We start from the raw sequence: 20,790 nt of genomic DNA on the forward strand, positions 1-20,790 counted from the left end.
GGGAGAAATCTTCCTTACTAGTCTATTAATAGTCCCCACTTTCAGATGTGGAGCTCATGATCTCCTTCGTTAAGTGTAGGCTGGACTCAGTGACTGTCTTCCAAGGAATAGAGTATGGACAGGTAACAATTGTAAGTTTCAGTTTTATTTAGTGAAAACACTACCTTAACCAAGTGATTAAAGTCAGCACCATCAGTGATGCCATGTAGATATTATGTAACCCCTGCTCTGATGGGATAAAAAGGGCACTTTACCTCTGTGGTCTCCTCTGCAAAAATTCAAAGGCCCAGTGTAATTGATGGCAGCTGAAACCCATCTGGACTGTGATGCCGGCTGTAGTAGGGGAGATGCAGGTGTGGCTGTGCGCTCCGTGGAGCCCCTGGAGCCGGGAACAGGCGGAAGCCCCAACCCCTTATGAGTTGACAGGGCAAGAGCCTTGTGCTCCCCAGGCTCAGCTGCAGTTGCCCAGCAGCGGCTGTGGACAGGACATCCCTGTGCGCTTGGGGTTCAGGAGCAGGCAGAAGCCCCACCCTCCCCGGTGCAGCTGCAGCTGCTCAAGCTGTGTCTACAAACCTGGGCATCCCTGTGTTCTTGGGTGCCAGGAGTAAGAGCCCTGCCCTCCTGGGCGCAGCTGCAGATGCCCAAGCTGCAGCGGCAGACCCGGGCATCTCTGCACTCTTGGGGGCCTGGGAAAGCCCTTTTTGCCCCCGCAGGCTTGGAGGTGCCTGCTCCTGGTGTCTGATCTCTCCCTGCTCCTGGTGCGTGCTCTGATCTTGGAGCGTGGTTGAGGCCAGGCCCAGGTGCTATTGCAACCTGGCCTGGTGTGCCCACACTTGGGGCAGCACTGACATGCCAGTCTTCTGCCACCTCAGCCCCCTCTGGGCTTTGGGCACCAGTAAGCAAGGGAGGGAGGCTGGAGGGGGTGCTGCTGAGGGCAGCTTGGCGCTGGCCTGCAGGTGCCTCTTGGCAGGAACAGCCTGGGCACCGTCAACAGTGGCAGGAGGCCCACAGGCTCCTGGGCAGAAAGGGACGGGTCCCCGGTGAGGCCCCACCTTCAACTCAGGGAAGGATTGAAGCCTGGGAGACGGGCTGCCAGCCTCGCAGACTGGAGTGGGGACTTACGATGCTTTTTCCAAGCCTGCCCGTGGCTGCCCAAGGACCAATCAGCAAGCACTTCCTTTCCTCTGAAGTCCATAAAAATTCCCAGACTCAGCCAGACACAAAAAGATGTCAGGACAACCAGCTGCAGAGAGGAATTACCTACCCTAGGGTCTCTTTTCTGCTGAGACCTGAACACTCTGTGGGATGACCTGTCTGAGGAGAGGAGCTACCCACTCCAGGGTCTCCTCTCTGTGGAGAGCTGAACACTCGTTAGGACACCCTGGCTATGGAGAGGAGCGGGTTTCCTCTCAGCTGTTCTATTGTTCAATAAAGCTCCTCTTCACCTTACTCACCCTCCACTTATCCACATACCTCGTGAGTGTGGGACAAGAACTTGGGACCCACTGAATGGCATGGCTGAAAGAGCTGTCACACAGAGGGCTGAAACATGCCCTTTCCTCACCTCATTGCGGTTGACATAAAGGAGATAAGAGATGCAACTCTTTGGGGAGCCCAGACCTAGGAGCTCCCTGAGCCAGGGCTGTGACACCCTTTTGGGTGGTTCTGTGGTTCCTGGTGCGGAAGCTGCTTGCAGTACACCTGGTCCAGCCGCAGACTTGCAGGGAGATGGCACCCCTGTCAGTGCCTGGAACTGCCTGCCCTGCTGCAGCAAGCATGCCTGGCTGTGTGCAGTAGCTGGACCCCACACTTGCTCCCTCATACACGCCTGCCACAGTAAACATACTGCAGTATGTTGGGAGATACTGGATTTTACCAAAAGCTTTTTCAGCATCTATTGAGATGATCATATGGCTTTTCCTTTTAATTCTGTTTATGTGGTGAATCACATTTGTTGATTTGCAGATGTTCAACCAATCTTGCATGCCAGAAATAGAGCCTTCTTGATTGTGGTGTATTAACTTTTTGATGTGCTGCTGGATTTGTTTGATTAGTATTTTCTCAAGGATTTTTCCTTCTATGTTCATCAGGGATATTGGATGGAATTTTTTTCTTTTCTTTTCTTTTCTTTTTTTTTATTAAGCTAACTCACCTAACTTAGTGTGGGTCACATATCTTGGCTTCATAATCCCAAGCTGTGCTTAGAAACCCAGGTAGCACCAGGACATCCTGCAGCTCAGGGTTGGGCTCTGGCTGCACTGTGGGATCTGATATGCTTCTGGGTTGCTGGGAAAGTACTCAGGTGAAGCAAGGCATTCAGCTGGGCTGTGCAAGCTGCACAATGCACCTGCTTCTCTAGGGCAGCTAGGCATAGGACCTGAGAGGAGCCTGCAGGCAGGAGGGCTTGCAGAACAGATGTGTCCTAGTCCCATAGGGAAGCCAGCCCTGCTCTCCTTTGGCTTGACAGTCAGCTGAGTCAAGAGCCTTGCAGAGGGAGATGGGAAGCTCTCAGGGATGTGTGTCTATGGCTACCCTCCACCAAAGCTGCCCAGCACACAAAAGCTCCCAGGCTCTGCACTGTCTGAAGTACTGTCTCTGCCTGTTCCCCAGGGAGATACCCCTGCCAGCTAACACATTTATGGGGGATATGGGGTCTCTCATAGCTAGGATCCCAGAGGTACATGACAAGAGTGAGCTGTCCCTCAGTTCCCTGGCTCACCAATTTCCCAGGAGCCATCTGGGGCTGGGAACTAGCCCTGGCATTCAGGTACCACTTGCAGGGTTTCCACATTTCTGACTCTACAGCCTCAGCTTCAGCTTTGCCTCTCCATACACTCAGCGTTTTCTCTCCTAAGATCACACATTGACTTTGTATCCTGAGACTTTGCTGAATTTGCTTATCAGCTTAAGGAGATTTTGGGCTGAGACGATTAAATCAACCAATTTATGTTGATTAACTCAATAATTTGGTCTCTCTCGGTGAAAGCAGTTCTTCCTGGCTGCAACTAATTGGACATCTTGTCCCTTCCCATCTGTGTAACACATTTTTTATACATGCTTTATTTTGTCATAATTTTAGCTTTACAGAAAAGTTGCAAAGATGGCAAAGAATTCCCATACACACCTCAACCAGTTTCACTTTCACTTAATGTTACATTTCTCTGGTACATTTTTCAAAATTCAGAAACTAACATTGGTATGTTACTACTACCAAAACTCTAGACTATCTTTGGATTTCAGCAAGATTTTCTTTAACATCCTTTTTTTGTTGCAGAATCCCATCCAGGACCCTCCATTGCCTTTAGTTGTCATGTGTTTCAGTTTCCTGAATCTCTGTTACCTTGTTTTTCATGATGTTGATAATTCTGAGTACTGCTCAGGTATCTTACAGAATGTACTTCAATCATGGTTTGTCCAATGTTTTCTAATGGTTATGTTATGGGATCCTTGGGTTATCACTTCACCAGCTGAAAACCTCTGTGGCTAGTGGCACTTATGCCGGGGTTTTGCTCAGGCCCACTGGCCCACTCAGCCTGGCAGCCTGTGCTCAGCTTACATTACCAGCCTGGATACTGCACACAGCCAGGCATGCTTGCTGATATTTCTGGTTCTAGATCCTTGTGGGAGTGTAAATTAATTCAACCATTGTGGAATGCCACAGTAAACATACATGTACATGCATGTTTATAGTAGAATGATTTATAATCCTTTGGGTATAAACCCAGTAATGGGATTGCTAGGTCAAATGATATTTCTGGATCTGGTTCTAGATCCTTGTGGGATTGCCACCCTGTCTTCCACAATGGTTGAATTAATTACACTCCCACCAACAATGTAAAAGCATTCCTATTTCTCCACATCCTCTCCAGCATCTGTTGTTTCCTGACTTTTTAATGGTCACCATTCTAACTGGCGTATGATGGAATCTCATTGTGGTTTTGATTTGCGTTTCTCCAGTGATGAGTGATGATGAACTTTTTTCATGTTTGTTGGCTACATAAATGTCTTATTTTGAGAAGTGTCTGTTCATATCCTTTGCCCACTTTTTGATGGGGTTGTTTTTTTCTTGTAAATTTGTTTAAGTTCTTTGTAGACTCTGGATATTAGCCCTTTGTCAGATGGATGGATTGCAAAAATTTTCTCCCATTCTGTAGGTTGCCTGTTCACTCTGATGATAGTTTCTTTTGCTGTGCAGAAGCTCTTTAGTTTAATTAGATCCCATTTGTCTATTTTGGCTTTTGTTGCTATTGCTTTTGGTGTTTTAGTCATGAAGTCTTTGTCCATGCCTATGTCCTGAATCGTATTGCCTAGGTTTTCTTCTAAATCTTTTATGGTTTTAGGTTTTATGTTTAAGTCTTTAATCCATCTTGAGTTAATTTTTGTATAAAGTGTAAGGAAGTGTTCCAGTTTCTGTTTTCTGCATGTGGCTAGCCAGTTTTCCCAACACCATTTATTAAATAGGGAATCTTTTCCACATTGCTTGTTTTTTTCGGGTTCATTGAAGATCAGATGGTTGTAGATGTGTGGTGTTATTTCTGAGGCCTCTGTTCTGTTCCATTGGTCTATATATTTGTTTTGGTACCAGTACCATGCTGTTTTTAAAACCTGTTTTATAAAAAAGGGAATTATTGTGAGACTTCAATGAGCCAGTGCATACACATCTAGATTTTGGACAGTGCCTGAAACATAGGAAGGATCTAATGAATGTAAGCCAGTTATCATAAATGGTATGATTAGCATTAATCATTAGTAATAATCATTACTCATAATATTGAGTCATTATTTCAGCTTGTCATGTGTATGAAAAAGCAGAGATATAATTTATTATTGGTAATCCCAGTGCTTATTGTAATTTTATAATATTATGATATGAAATGATTAAATGTATATGTCACTTCTTTGTTTCTAGCATAGTGCAGAGAACATAGTTTCCTCATAAGTGAAAGTCAAGTCAATAGTAGGAGATATTTGGTTATCTGAAGGGCATAGCTGATAACAGTAATTGACTCAGCAGCTCTTCCTTCTTATTCTATTATTTTCACAGCCTCTACTCCTCTTCACCTTTTATATGGCACTGGTGCCAGTTCATTTATCAATTCTTTTTTTTTTTTTTTTTGCATTATCAGTAAATAAACTTATCCCTGGACAAGAGAATGGTGATTCCACTGTTATCTTAAACCTTTTCTTATTTATGCATCCTGCATATATCAAAAGAAACCTCAAATACCACTGATTCTTTTTCAATTAAAAAATTCCCACTGACTTTTTTATGTGTGGAGATATAATAAGCAAATTTTCATTCAAAAGTTTCAAAGGATAAGAAGGATTTTTGGAATCACTAAAAATACTTGATATTTATTTCAAGGTTCCCTGGAAACAAATTGGACATTCTGATTACTTAACATGATGCAACCCAGAGGTAATGATGTAGGTTAGATGATCTTGAAAGACCCTTCCCAATCATGGTAACATAATTCTCTGTGGTAGACACCACTCACCTTTATTCTAAGTGTCCTAGAGATATGCATGCCTTTCTTTGTGTTGTGTTTCAAGGAAGTCTGGTGCAAAGACTGATACATGCAATGATGTTTTGAGCTTTCAACTCTTTTGCCATTCTGACTCAACTACCTTTTGCCCACAGATTGAGAATAAAATTATCATGTATCTTGCACTGCCTTAAGAACATATAAGTAAAAATCTTAAGATGAGGTAAAAGTGTGTTACAGATAATGTCTTCAGTCACCGGGATATTTTTGACTGACATGGGCTGTCCTTGCCAGGTTCCTAATGGATTTCCACAATGAGAAGCTGATTTTATAGACATTAGTAACATTTGCACTGTCACAGAGAGAAGGTTGTGGCTTTTAATAAAACCAGCCAGTATTTATTAAAGTCCTACTATTCTCACAATGTTGTGTCCTTTATTTTCACCTTAGGGATTCTGAGTCCCTCAAGTTTAATTGGTCATTGTGTCCCCAGAGGCAATAAGTTAACTCTATTCCCAATTGCACTGGTGGCATAATACTGACACATAGGTAGTTCACAAATTCTAAAACTAGGGTGAAGATTAGAGTTATAAAACATGAACTATGAAAAATAGGTTTGGAATGTATTAATTTGAAGAGCACAAGGCTAAATAAACATACAGCCGCAAATTATTTTTCATTTTTAAATTTTATAGCTGTATTGAGATATAATTTATTTACAATACAGTTCACCCATTTAAAGTGTACAAGTCAATGATTTTTGGTATATTTCATTACTAATTTATAACATTGTGGTAATATATAACAAAATCTGCCATTTTAACTATTTTAAGTGTACAATTTAATGGTGTTAATTATATTCATACTATTGTGTAAATCTTGCCACTATTTTCTAAACTTTTTCGTCATCCCAAACAGAAAACTCTAACCCTTAGTGATAACTGTCCATTCCCCTCCCCCATCCCCTAGTAACTTTCAACCTACCTTATGTCTGTATGAATTTGCATGTTCCAGATATTTCATATTATTGGAAACATACAATTTTTGCCCTTTTAGGTCTGGCTTATTCATTTAGCATAAGATGTACATATTGCTTTATAGCCTGCTTTTTCACTTAGCAGCATATTGTGAGAATGTTCATGGTTAGGCAGGGACTAGGCAGTGGAGTTGGGTGGAATTTTGCAAACCACACTTAGGAGTTTGGATTCTGTTTTGTAGGACTTGGTCTCAGGGTCAAATAGGGAGTCTTTTGATGGTGTATATAGGAAAATGGTATTTCTGTTGTTTACTGATTTTTTTGTGATGAATATGCTTGGACTAAATCTCCCAAAGATCTGTGGCTAAAATATTATTTATATCATATGATGTCATTTAACATATATTAACACACTGAAGTTTAAGGTTAGCATTAATTCACTGGAGCAGAACAAGTAGAAATAATGAGATTGCAACTGGAATAGTTTTTGAAAATAAGAAGATTTATGCAATGTATAACTTAATAAGTGCTCACCAAAGATTTTCAGTGAAATAAAGAAAATTATAATTAAATTAAATATCTAGTATCAGCCTGGATATAGCCTGGATATATATTGTTTGTTTGTTTTGTTTTGTTTTGTTTAAGACAGGATCTCACTCCCATGGCCCAGGCTGGAGTGCAGTGTTGCGATCACAGGTCACTGCAGCCTCGACTTCCCAGGCTGAGGTCATCCTCCCGCCTCAGCTGCCTGAGTAGCTGGTACCACAGGTGCACGCCACCAAGCCCAGCTAATTTTTGTATCTTTTGTAGAGATGGGGTTTTAATACATTGCCCAGGCTGGTCTCCAACTCCTGGGTTCAGGCCATCCACCTGCCTTGGCCTCTCAAAGTGCTGGGATTACAGGTGTGAGCCATGGCACCTGGCCACATGCTCGTATTTTAATGTATTTGTTTCCCCTTACTTTTCTTTTGTGTATCATTTTTTTGTTTTGAGATGGAGTCTTGCTCTTTTCGCACACGCTGGAGTGTAATGGCACGATCTCAGCTCACTGCAACCTCCGCCTCCTGGGTTCAAGCAATTCTCCTGCCTCAGCCTCCTGAGTAGCTGGGATTACAGGCACCCACCACCATGCCTGGCTAATTTTGTATTTTTAGTAGAGACGGGGTTTCTCCATCTTGGTCAGGCTGGTCTCGAACTCCAGACCTCAGATGATCTGCCTGCCTTGGCCTCCCAAAGTGCTGGGACCTCACCTGTAGTGTGAGCCACCTCCCGGCCATATCATGTATTTTTATAAATTGTAAACTGACATATGTAAAACAATCATTTTCTAATTTATAAAATTTTCTTGATATGCAGTTTTTGAAGCTATGTAACATTCTTTTTTAAATTAATAATTCATATATACATTATATATGTACATATATATACTTTCTCATTCTTCTACAATTAAATATATTTTCTGAATTTGTCACCTTATACTATAGATCATTCAGAATAAAGTGCTTTCCATATGTGATCTCTTTTAGACTGTTTATCAGAAATGACGTCAGTGAATTAAAAGTATTAGTATAGGCTGGGTGAGGTGGCTTACGCTGTAATCCTAGCACTTTGGGAGGCTGAAGTGGGAGGATTACTTGAATTCAGGAGTTTGAGACCAGCCTGGGTGACATGATGAACTCCTGTTTCTACTAAAAATGCAAAAAAAAAAAAAAAAAATTAGCCAGGCATGGTGGTGCATACCTATAGTGTCAGCTACTGTGAAGACTGAGGTGGGAGGATTGCTTGAGCCTGGGAGGTGGAGGTCACAGTGAGCCAAGATTGTGCCAGTGCACTCCAGCTGGGGCAACAAAGCAAGACCCTGTCTCAAGAAAAAAATTTTTTATAAGTGTTAGTATATAACAAATACATATTTTGAATTGCTTTTAAAAGGAATAGAATTGTTTGGACTTGAATTATAATAGAAAAGTAATTTTAGACAACTTATAAAAGCATAAATCTCACAAACATCATTGAAGAGCTATACATGTGTGTGTGTGTGTGTATATATATATATATATATATATATATATGCCTCCTCTTTTGATTTTCCTTATATCTTTTCAATTTTAATGTTGAATCCTAAATTGTCCTCAGGGTTGTAAAGTTGCTTTTATTTTCCCTATTCCCCTTTAAATCCTAAGGTATACAATAGTGGTACTTCCTGTCATATCTTCATTTGCATTACCAGTCAGACCCCTTAAATAAATCAGACAGATATTGGGATGACAGTAGCAAATTACCACAGATTGAAATAAGTAGTAGCCCCAATTGAATCTGCTGGAAGAGATATGTTATCCTTGATAGAGTATATTAGCATGTTACTGAGTACCCCGTATGCATACATTGATCTGGTAAATGTTTTCTTTTTCATCCTTATCAGGAAACATGATCAGGGAGTTTGCACTCACTTGCAGCTGACAATACTATACCATGTCCCAGAGCTATGCTAGGTTTTTCATCTTCCATCATAAAATACTGAAGAGAACTGGACTAGCTGTATATTCTGTAGGCCGTCACACTGGCCAACTATATCTAACACATCATGCGTATCAGACAATATGAACAAGAAGTGGTCAATACATTAAAAGCCTTGATAAGACACATGTGATCCAGAGAGTGAGTGTTGCACTCCATAAAGATTCAGGGACCTAAAGCATAAAAGTTTTAAGTGTTTATTGGTCTGGGGCACTATGAGACATTCTATCTAAAGTAAAGGATACATTTTTGCATTATGCATTTCCTATCATAAAAAAGAAGCAAAGTGCCTGGCAGACCTCTCTGTACTTTGTAGTAAGCATATTTGACACTATCGAGTACTGTTCTAATTCATCCACTAGGTGCTGTATTTGAATGGCCTTCAGGGTAAGAATGGGCTCTATAGCAAGTCTAAATTTCACCATAAATGAGGTGGAATTTATGGCAAGTTTATGGGAAGATCATAACAAAATTCTTAGGGTTTTGATAAAACTCTGCTATCTACAGCACAGGATTGTATACATTTCAAAAATAAAGCCCTGGTGTTTTACTGAATTCTGGGTAGAGAAATAACATCTGACCATGGAACAACAAATAACCATGCAGGCAAAACTACCCATATGAGCTGGGGACTGTCTGAACCATCAAGTTATTAGGTTGAGTGGATACAGAGCAATCACTGTAACACGGCATTAGTACATCCAGGATTGACCACAGCATGACTAGAGGGCAGAGGCAAACAGTATGAGCAAGTAGCCCAGGACTTCATGCTATTCACCACTTTTGCATCAATATCTCTTCTTCAGACCACACTTACGCCTCCATGAGAGAACACTTCCAACTCTAATGGAGGAGAAAAATGTCAAGCTTGGTTCATTAATGGGTCAGCTTGGTATGTGAGTCCAAGTCAAAAAGGATGAAGATAAATTATAGCCTCGCTTACGGTGATCTTGAAAAATAGTAGTGAGGAAAACGCCTCCCAATGGGCAGAGTTTCAGATGGTACCCAGTCATTCACTTTGTGTGGAAAGAGAAGTAGTTTGAAGTTAGAATATGTATAACTCATAGGTAGTGATAAATGGCTTAGGAGGCTTTTCAGGTGGCTGGAAAGAAAAAGATAGAAACACTTGGAAAAAAGAAGTCTGGAACAGAGGCACATGCATAAACATATGAGTGAAGGTATGAAGTGTTACATTATTTGTATTACATGCTAAAACCACAAGATGGAATCCACCATAGAAAATGAATTAAGCAACTAGGTAGAAAATGTGACTTGGCGAGCAGTTATTGTCAAGAGCTTCTGACATTTGCCCTCATTATCCTACCTGCAATGCTAGTGCAATGAACTTATGAATGAAGTCACCATGATAGTAGGGATAGAAGCAACGCATGGGTTTAACAGCATGTATTATAGCCACTGGTCAAACATCCAGTCTTCCATCAATAAGTGTCCCATGCAATGACTGGATAAAATAGTTTCCCATCAAAAGATCAACCAGTTATTTAATGTCAAGTTGATGACACTGGACTTTTTCTACTTTGAATGTAGCAATTTTTTTTGGTAGGAATAGATACACATACTCCAGGCATGGGTTTCTATTCCTGAACATAAGTCCTCAGCCAGCATGACTGTCTAAAGGCTTATAGGATGTTTGACGCAGCAGCAGAAGATCCCACATACCATTGTATCAGAAAAAAGGGCCGACTTAATGGCAAAGAAAGTGTAGGAGTGGACTTATGACCATGGAATCCATTGGCCATATCACATATTGCACTATCATAAGTGATCTATTAGAGTCATGGAGGGATCTGTTGAAGCTACACCTGAAATTCCAGCTCAGATGAAATGTCATCCTTCAAGACCCAGTACTTTAAATCAATTATCTTTCTACGGTGCTGTGTCCTCACTAGGAAGAATGTATGGTTTAGAAACCAAAAGGTGAAAGCAGGTGCAGCCCTTCTTAGAATCCCTACCAGTAACTCATTTGAGAAATTTGTGGTTTTTTTCTCCACAATTATAAGCTCTGTGAGTTTAGAGGCTCTAGCTCTCTAAAGGGAAATATTCCCACTAGGGGGTACAAAAGGTACACTAGGAAGTGTATACTTTGTTTAATTATGATGGTAAATGACCAAAGGCAATGAGATCAGGGGCTCAGACACTTCCGGATCATGACACCAGGTAAACTACTGAGAGCAGGAGAGGTGCCAGATAAGGGTGAGAGCAACATAGAATGAACAGTAAGAAGGAGATGGTGACTATAATTTGTAGGACTTAAGACCAGCCGCAGTGGTGGTCCTCTTCTAAGTTTCCTCCAGATACAGAGGCCCACTATAGCCCTGTAAGAGCTTTTCCCAGATCTTTTTAAATTAATTAATTAATTAATTTTTTTATACTTTAAGTTCTAGGGTACATGTGCACAACGTGCAGGTTTGTTACATGTGTATACATGTGCCATGTTGGTGTGCTGCACCCATTAACTTGTCATTTACATTAGGTATATCTCCTAATGCTATCCCTGCCCCCTCCCCCACCCCACACCAGATCTTATACAAAGGAGTAGATCTGAAATTAAAGGAATAGACAGTGTTGGAAGTTATAATGCTTTACTCAGATACCACTTTCAGAATGAAGGCATTATTACTTCAGCTGCTAGATGTGCTACAGGTAGATAGAGCTCAGCTGAGATCCTTCTTTCTGGGTTGCCTCAGCTAAACAGAGTTGCTTCATCTAAATATATGGCCCTTTTCCATGTAATCTGCATTCAACACTGATCAACAAGGAGATTTAAGGCTTGCCTTTGGCCTCAGCTCAGAACATCAATGAATTGTCATCTCATATTGAGAACTTCCTACAGGGTTCAGTGAAACTTTAGTAGTTTGCATTACAAACTTCCAAAGTAGGTAGTTTGCATTACTTCCTTTCCTCAATCATACTACCCACCCTTTCCTTTGAAAGATGTTGATCCAAAAAATGTTCCCTAGTAAACTTTCTAAATGCTAATCTCCATCCCTGAGTCGGCTTCCTGGGAAACTCCATTCTCATCTCTCTCTCTATATATATATCTATATATAAAATATATACATTATATATGTAATATATAAAATACACGTATAATATATAATACATATGTATTATATGTATACAGGGAACAGGAAGAGTGAAACATTTAAGAAAGAAAGTTAATTTAGGGATGCATTAGCCAGGTTGTGTGTAATGAGAGCTCAGTTCTCTAAAGGCCTTCTGAAAAGCACACAGGATGTTTTTGCCTGAAGGGAGAGCTGCTGGACCATTTATTCCTAGTTAAAATTCTTCATTGTTGGAGGATTTCCCCTAGGGTCATTAAGCATTTTGTACTTCTAGGCAGCACTTGTCTATATGCCAAATGGGCTCCCATGGTGTCAGACAAGCCTTGGGGCCAAGGGAAGCCCTATACAGCATACTTGAGGTAGGTCACTGTCAGTATGTGTGAGATAATCTGAGTTCACACACAACTGTCCCTTGCAGCTCTGCTGAAATTAGAGCTGGGCTGAGGAGATGTGATACACTGGTACTAGAGGCATCTACTTTAGAAGGTGAGATAGAAATGCTGTATTTTACATTTACAACCATAGGAATGGAGGTGTACTGGCTTTTACCATGAACTCCCCCAGATAGTGTTCTGAAAAGCAGAGGAGGCCAACTAAAATAAAATCACAGGGAAAACTATATTTGCAGGAAGAGGATAATCTCAAGAGAAGCAGAGATTAAGAGTATTCTTGAATTTTGCATAGTAAAAACCATCTAGTCTAAGACTCTCTCCCCTAACCAAGGACCTTTTACAAATAGTTGATCCAGGGGAAAAAAAAAAGCATCTCCTTCAATGATTAGTAATTTAAAAGGAACTGGAAGAGATAAGACATATGGATGGATACATATATAAAACTAGCTAGGTAGAGACCTGCAGGTGATAATATACAAGAAAGAAAATGGGGAAAGGAAAAGCAATCTGAATAGACAAAAAACGAAACCAGTAGTTAGTGGTTATGAAGTGGATGAAAATCGAAGGATGGGATAAGAGGCAGATTGATTCTGAACATGGAAAAATCTACAAGACTGAGATTCTTTAAAACATCAAACTACTCTTCTACTTTAATATAATATCAAACTCAAATTCACAACCAAATTGGTAACATTTCATCACTAATTTGAAAAATTCTAAATAAAATAAAGTAAAAATAACACACACACAAAACAGACAAAACAGAGAATATATAGATTTTCTAGAATGCACAGCATAGTAAAGACAAGCATGAGTAAAATTATGGTGAAATTTAAGCCATGAGGGTCAGTGCATCTTAATGCCCTGTGACATTGTACTTGAGGGTTTACCTGTAGATTAATACCCTTTAAGCATGAGAACTACTGATTGAGAGAACTTCAAATGAATTTGCTTCTAGTGTGTTGATAAAGTTAAATGTGATTTATCATAGGTGGGTAAGAATATGGTTGGTAGATAGGAGACAACAGGGCTAGGATATTCGGAAAATAACCTCCAGCAAGCTTTGTAAAAGCAAAAGCATATATTGATGTAAAAACTTTACATATGTAATTGCATGATATACCATCATGTTGCTCAAACTGCATTAAAGTGTGATTAAGAATTCACCACAATGTATGTTGATGTAGTAGTAAATATCAGATTATGTCATAATTTTTCTTAGAATTATGGCTTGAGTGATCTATTTGACACAGTTATTATTGTTAATGATTTTAAATATTTTCATCTAATTTCAAGCTTTTGGTTTTCTTTAATGTACTTTATCATTCTTCATCAAAGAAGGTCATGTAGAAATATAATGTTTCTTTTTTCTAGATGTTATTTTTACTCGTGCTCTGCAAAACTTTGGTAATAAATTTTGGTTTCTGGAACAATCCATTGAACAGTTTCATCATCATGATAATTATTGCTAACTTACATTGAACAGTTACTTTGTGCCAAGAACACTTTTTAGTATTTCCCACATTTGCACATTTAATCTCTCCAACAAGCATATGTAGGTTTTTAATTTTGCCCATTTTCCAAATACAAAATCTAAGGAAAGAACTAAAGTAAGAACAAAAATGTTAACTACTTTTCCTAACATCACACAGCATGAAGGTGGCTGAGGGAGAATTCAAGCTAATCAATAACAGACAGAATGAAAAGGAGGAATGGAGAAGAGGAGAATGAGAGAGAAAAAAGAGAAGATAAAGGGAGAAGATCCAGGGAGAGAAGAGGGGAAGGAAAGAGAGAGAAACATGGGAGACAGAGAGTGAAATAAATCAAGATACAAGGTCACAGAGAAATAAGAGAACAAAAGAAACAGAGAAAGTTATAAAGCTAATAGGCAGTGATTAGAACTATGTAATAAATGTGGTAAATGTATACTCTTTGAGAGCACAGATGAAACACATCTAATATTTAGCAAAGTGATTTTCACTAGCAGGTGCTTACATGTATTTTATATAATATTTATAATGAACAATTTTAATCAGAGACAAAATATGAGGAAGATGTAAAAGAGGAAGAGAGAGAGTGAATGATGAATATCAAAGATTAAAGCACTTCACTAAATCTTGTATTTTTTCCCAAAATACAGCTGGTGAAAATCTTATCCTTGAGTAGAAAGGAATCAAACAAGTCATATACCACCCGTCTTCCTGTCTGTACTGGAACCATCACAGGCTTTTGAGGAACTACTTTTGAACCGTTCCCCAGAGAGGCATTTGCCCCAGTAGCTATGATTATAATTTGCAATGACAGCCACAGTGATTTCATCCTTCTGGGCTTCTCTAACAAGCCACATTTGGAGAAGATACTTTTTGGATCATTTTTATTTTTTATTTTTTGACTCTTGCAGGAAATATGGTCATAGTTCTTGTGTCCTTGAAGGATCCAAAACTCCACATCCCTAGTATTTCTTTCTTTCCAACCTTTCCTTGGTAGACCTCTGTTTCACCAGCAGCTGTGTTCCACAGATGTTGATTAACTTCTGGGGCCCAGAAAAGACCATCAGCTACATTGGCTGTGCCATTCAACTCTATGTTTTTTTGTGGCTTGGGGCCACGGAATGTGTCCTTGTTGTCATGGCTGTGGATTGTTATGTAGCAGTGTGTCATCCACTGCAATATACCATGATCATGCACCCAAAACTTTGTCTGCAGCTGGCTATCTTGGCATGGGGGACTGGCTTGGCCCAGTCTCTGATCCAGTCCCCTGCCACCCTCCGGTTACCCTTCTGCTCCCAGCGGATGGTGGCTGATGTTGTTTGTGAAGTCCCAGCTCTGATTCAGCTCTCCAGTACTGATACTACCTACAGTGAAATTCAGATGTCTATCGCCAGTGTTGTCCTCCTGGTGATGCCCTTGATCATTATCCTTTCCTCTTATGGTGCTATTGCTAAGGCTGTGCTGAGAATTAAGTCAACTGCAGGACAGAAGAAAGCATTTGGCACCTGCATCTCTCACCTTCTTGTGGTTTCTCTCTTTTATGGCACTGTCACAGGTGTCTACCTTCAACCAAAAAATCACTATCCTCATGAATGGGGCAAATTTCTCACTCTTTTCTACACTGTAGTAACCCCAACTCTTAATCCCCTCATCTCCACTCTAAGGAACAAGGAGGTAAAGGGAGCACTAATAAGATTGGGGAGGAGGACCTGGGATTCCCAGAATAACTAACAAGGTTAACATATGTTTACCTTTGCTTAACCTAAGAATAGAGAACAACCTCATCACAAAAAGCTGGAGATACACCTCCTAAGCCAAAAGTAGGAGAGAAAGAGCTGCATTCTGTTCAGGTTGAGATTTCAGTTTCCTTCATCAATCAATTGGGCCCTTAAATTCTTCATATTGCGGATTTAGACACAGTATGGTATAAAAATTAATATATTTAATAGCTATTGTCTTGAAAAGGACACAATGCAATTGAATGGGGGTGGAGGAGAAGACACAAGAAACACATTACTTGCAAAATAAAATACTAAGTAGTACATTTCATGCCTTTCTATTTCGTTCTTTTTTTGTTCTATTTTCCTACAAGCTCCACCAGTGCTTTCAGTCCCAACAAGATTTCTAACGTTTTGAGACAGAAACTTCTTGATCAACTTATATGTACCCCTATACTGTAATATGGCAGGTCTTGGTTTTAATTGCTTCTGTCTCTCTGTCTCAGCATGACCACTGTTGACATGTAATGTGACTTTCACTATCCAATGCAAAGTGTTTGCCATGCCAAAGTCCACATTTACTGCTCTCTGGTGCTGATACTATGATGAGTGTGTGTGCAAGTTTCTCAGTTTGAGCCTTGATATTCTGGGCCCCCAGTTATAGGAATAGACTTCTGTGTTTTTCTTCATTCTGAGGCCTTATTGTAACAAAATGGCTATCTTTTTATCAGACCCAATTATTCTTTCATTTTATAGATATTTATGGCTTTCCTATTATATACCTATTATGTTTCAGATGGTAGTTATATAATAGTAGATAAAACATATAAAATAATCAACATCGTGGAACTTATAACAATATCATCTCTTGCTCTTAGACTCTTTCACAGTATTGATATAATATTAGATTTCCCTCATTACAAAACCCATTTGTTTATTGCTTTACTCTTAGCTATTATTTCTCTTCTCCATTTACAACCAAACTTTTTCAATTTTGGAAGGAATATTAGGTTCAGCCACTGTGTTGCTTCAGATTGCAGCTAACAACACTGGTCTAGCAAGTGCTTCCCCCTCAGTTCACTCCTGTTCAGAGACAGTGACAATGTGATAGAAAATAAAAACCCATTTTCTGAGGAGAAATTCAAGCAGGCTGCAGAAATTTGCATAAGTAAGAAGGAGCCAAATATTAATCACCAAGACAATGGGGAAAATGTCTCCAGGGCATGTCAGAGGTCTTCACAGCAGCCCCTCCCATCACAGGCCCAGAGGCCTAGGAGGGAGAAACGGTTTCCTGGGCCAAGCCCAGAGCCCCCCTGCTCTATGCAGCCTTGGGACATGGTGCCCGGTGTCTTATCTGCTTCAGCTCCATCCTTGGCTAAAAGAGGCCAAGGTACAGACCGCTTCAGAGAGTGCAAGCCCCAAGCATTGGCAGCTTCCACGTGGTGTTGGTCCTGTGGGTGTGCAGAAGACAAGAATTGAGCTTTGAGAACCTCCGCCTAGATTTCAGAGGATGTATTGACGTGCCGGGATGTCCAGGAAGAAGTTTGCTGGGTTGGCAAGAGCCCTCATGGAGAATCTCTGCTAGGGCAGTGCAGAAGCAAAATGTGGTGTTGGAGCCCTTACACAGAGTACCCACTGGGGCACTGCCTGGTGGAGCTGTGAGAAGAGGGTCACCATCCTCCAGACTCCAGAATGATAGACCCACTGACAGCTTGCACTGTGTGCCTGGAAAAGCTGGAGACACTCAATGCCAGCCTGTGAAAGCAGCCAGGAGGGGAGCAAAGCCACAGGGATGGAGTTGCCCAAGGCCATGGGAGCCCACCTCTTGCATCAGCTTGACCTAGATTTGAGACATGGAGTCAAAAGAGATCATTTATGAGCTTTAAGAATTGACTGCCCTGCTGGATTTCGGACATGCATGGGTCCTGCAACACCTTCGTTTTGGCCAATTTCTCCCATCTGGAATGGGTGTATTTACCCAATGCTGTACTCCCATTGTATCTAGGAAGTAACTAACTTGCTTTTGATTTTACAGGCTTATAACCAGAAGGGACTTGCCTTGTCTCAGATGAGACTTTGGACTTGGACTTTGAGTTAATGCTGGAATTAGTTAAGGCTTTGAGGGACTTGTTGGAAGGGCATAATTGTGTTTTGAAATGTGAGGACATGAGACTTGGGAGGGGCCAGGGACAGAATGATAGGGTTTGGCCTTGTCTCCACCTAAATCTAATCTTGAATTGTAGTTCCCATAATCCCCATGTGTCTTGGTAGGGACCCAGTGAGAGGTTGAATCATAGGAGTGGTTACTCCCCATGCTGCTGTTCTCATGATAGTGAGTGAGTTCTCACAAGATCTGATGGTTTTATAAGGAGTTTTTCCCCTTTTGCTCTTTTTCTCTCTTCTGCTGCCATCTGAAGAAGGATATGTTTGCTTCCCTTTCTGCCATAATTGTAAGTTTCCTGAAGCCTCCCCAGCCTTGCAGAACTGTGAGTCAATTAAACTTCTTTCCTTTATAAATTACCCAGTCTCCGGTACGTCTTTATTAGCAGCATGAGAATGGACTAATATACCTTCTCTCATGTTAACTGCCCTCTTGGATCAGACGTTGTAGAGATAATTTATCTTGTTCCCAACATAATTTTTCTCTTGAGGGGTGGTTTTGAGGTTAGTGGTCTGAGTTCACACTCATCAAAATCTGAGCTTAGTCTAGCATTAAGGTCTGCTTTGGCATTCTCTTTTAATTTCATTTTAGCTATTACAGATTACAATAAGCAATGGATTATATATTTTTCTTTTAAAAATTAGTTTGCATTTCTTTATGGATCTTGTGAACCAACTCTCTGGGGGTTGGATTTGTATCTAAATTATAGAAAATTTGAATGATCCTGGGAAGACAGGAGGCTTTTCTCTCCAGCAATTTGCAGAGTTGGGTCTGTAGTTAAGATCAAGAGCAGTTGACAGAATTGGTAGCAGCACAAGAGATCATGAGCCACCTAAGGTGACCTAACTGAGTTGTTTCTGGAGATCTAATTTTTTTTTTTTAGATGGAATCTCACTCTGTCGGTCAGGCTGGAGTGCAGTGGTGCCATCTCAGCTCACTGTAACCTCTGCTGCCTGGGTTCAAGCAATTCTCCTGCCTCAGCCTCCTGAGTAGCTGGGATTAGAGGTGCCTGCCACTGCACCTGGCTAATTTTTGTAGTTTTAGTAGAGACGGGATTTCACCATCTTGGCCAGGCTGGTCTTGAACTCCTGACCTCGTGATCTACCCTCCTCAGCCTCCCAAAGTGCTGGGATTACAGGCATGAGCCACCACGCCCAGCCTCTAATTTCTTTTTTTTAAATTTAATTTAATATTAAGTTCCGGGATGCATTTGCAGGACGTGCAGGTTTGTTACATAGGTAAATGTATGTCATGGTGGTTTGCTGCACCTATTAACCCACCACGTAGGTATTAAGCCCCACATGCCTTAGCTATTTATCCTGATGCTCTTCCCACCTATCCCTGACAGGTCCCAGTGTGTGTGGTTCCCCTCCCTGTGTCCATGTGTTTTCATTGTTCAGCTCCCACTTATAAGTGAGAACATGCAGTGTTTGGTCTTCTGTTCGTGTGTTAGTTTGCTGAGAATGATGGCTTCCAGCTCCATCCATGTCTCTGCAAAGGACGTGATCTTGTTCCTTTTCATGGCTGTATAGTATTCAGTGGTGTATATGTACCACATTTTCTTTATCCAGTCTATCATTGATAGGCATTGGGGTTGATTCCATGCCTTTGCTATTGTGAATAGTGCTGCAAAGTACATATGTGTGCATGTATCTTTATAATAAAATGATTTATATTCCTTTGGGTATAAACCCAGTAATGGGATTGCTGGGTCAAATGGTATTTCTGGTTGTCGGTCTTTGAGGAATTGCCACACTGTCTTTCACAATGGTTGAACTCAGGCATCCTATAAAATGGGAGAAAATTTTTGCAATCTATCCATCTGACAAAGGTCTAATATCCAGAATCTATAAGGAGCATCACTGATTATTAGAGAAATGCAAATCAAAACCAGAATGAGATAACATCTCACACCAGTCAGAATGGCCATTATTAAAAAGTCAAGAAACAATAGATGCTAGCAAGGCTTTGGAGAAATAGGAAACAGCTTTTACACTCTTGGTGAGATCTGATTTCTTAATTAACTTAGATACTAATTTATTAACAGACAGGAAACTAATTTATAATTTCTTAACAGATATATACTGGCTTCTCAGCCAGGCTACTGACCTTTACCCCTTACATACACACCTTAACTTCTGTATGAACATGGATGTGGCTGCATTGGGTAAGGGAGGGGAGAGGTGGTGGGCAGCAGAAGGGTGGCCTCTTTGAGGAAGATGTGGGTAAGGATAGCAGGATTCTACTTAGGGGTAGACAGAGCAGTGAACTTTCTGTGGATCAGAGACCTGGGTTTTGATTCTATGCTTGTACTGTCAGAGTATGCATATTCCATGTAGATTGTAGCCTGTGGCAGAGAGAAGAAAGTAGTCATCCTTCAATGACTTCTCATCAGCTTCAAGATAATATGCCATTCATTCAAAATATATTTATTGATCTCTTAGTGTATACAAGAAAATATGTGGAAGGCAGTGGTGACTTAGAGACTCTAAGAAACTGGTTTGACTATAGGGTGGCAATCGGGGGAACAGTATTATTAACTGAGCCTAGAGAGGTTGGTGTGGTCTTGTGGGTTGTATTTGGACTTTAACAGTAACAGAGGAGCACTGTAGCTATTTAAGCAGGAGAGACTCTCTTGTCTTTCTCTGAGATTCTCTCCCTATGTCTCTAAATCTGTTTCTCTACAGAGAAACAGATTTTATCCATATGCTCTTTATCCATACAGCCTTTATCTATAAGCTCTTCATCTGTTTCTCTTTGTTTCTCTGCTTCTCTGTCTCTTTTTGTCTCTCTACTGCTTTGTTTCTCTCCATTACTGTTATTGTAGCAGTATCTATATATCTCTCTGGGTCTCTTTCCAGCACTAGACCTCCCTGTGCCTTTAAGGAAATAAAGGAGCATAGGGCATTGGACCTGAAGCAGTATCTTTTGTTTCTTACCCTCTACTAGATCTTGCTGTCTGCCCTT

At 40.6% G+C, this 20,790-nt stretch overlaps 1 pseudogene; it reads left to right on the forward strand.

Annotated features, from left to right (window-relative positions):
* The first annotated feature begins 14,735 nt into the window (after positions 1 to 14,735).
* Positions 14,736 to 15,675, forward strand: LOC104006771 (olfactory receptor 2H2-like; annotated as a pseudogene).
* Positions 15,676 to 20,790: the final 5,115 nt, after the last annotated feature.

Source organism: Pan troglodytes, chromosome 5, assembly GCF_028858775.2.
Source record: "Pan troglodytes isolate AG18354 chromosome 5, NHGRI_mPanTro3-v2.0_pri, whole genome shotgun sequence".
Lineage (NCBI taxonomy): Eukaryota > Metazoa > Chordata > Mammalia > Primates > Hominidae > Pan > Pan troglodytes.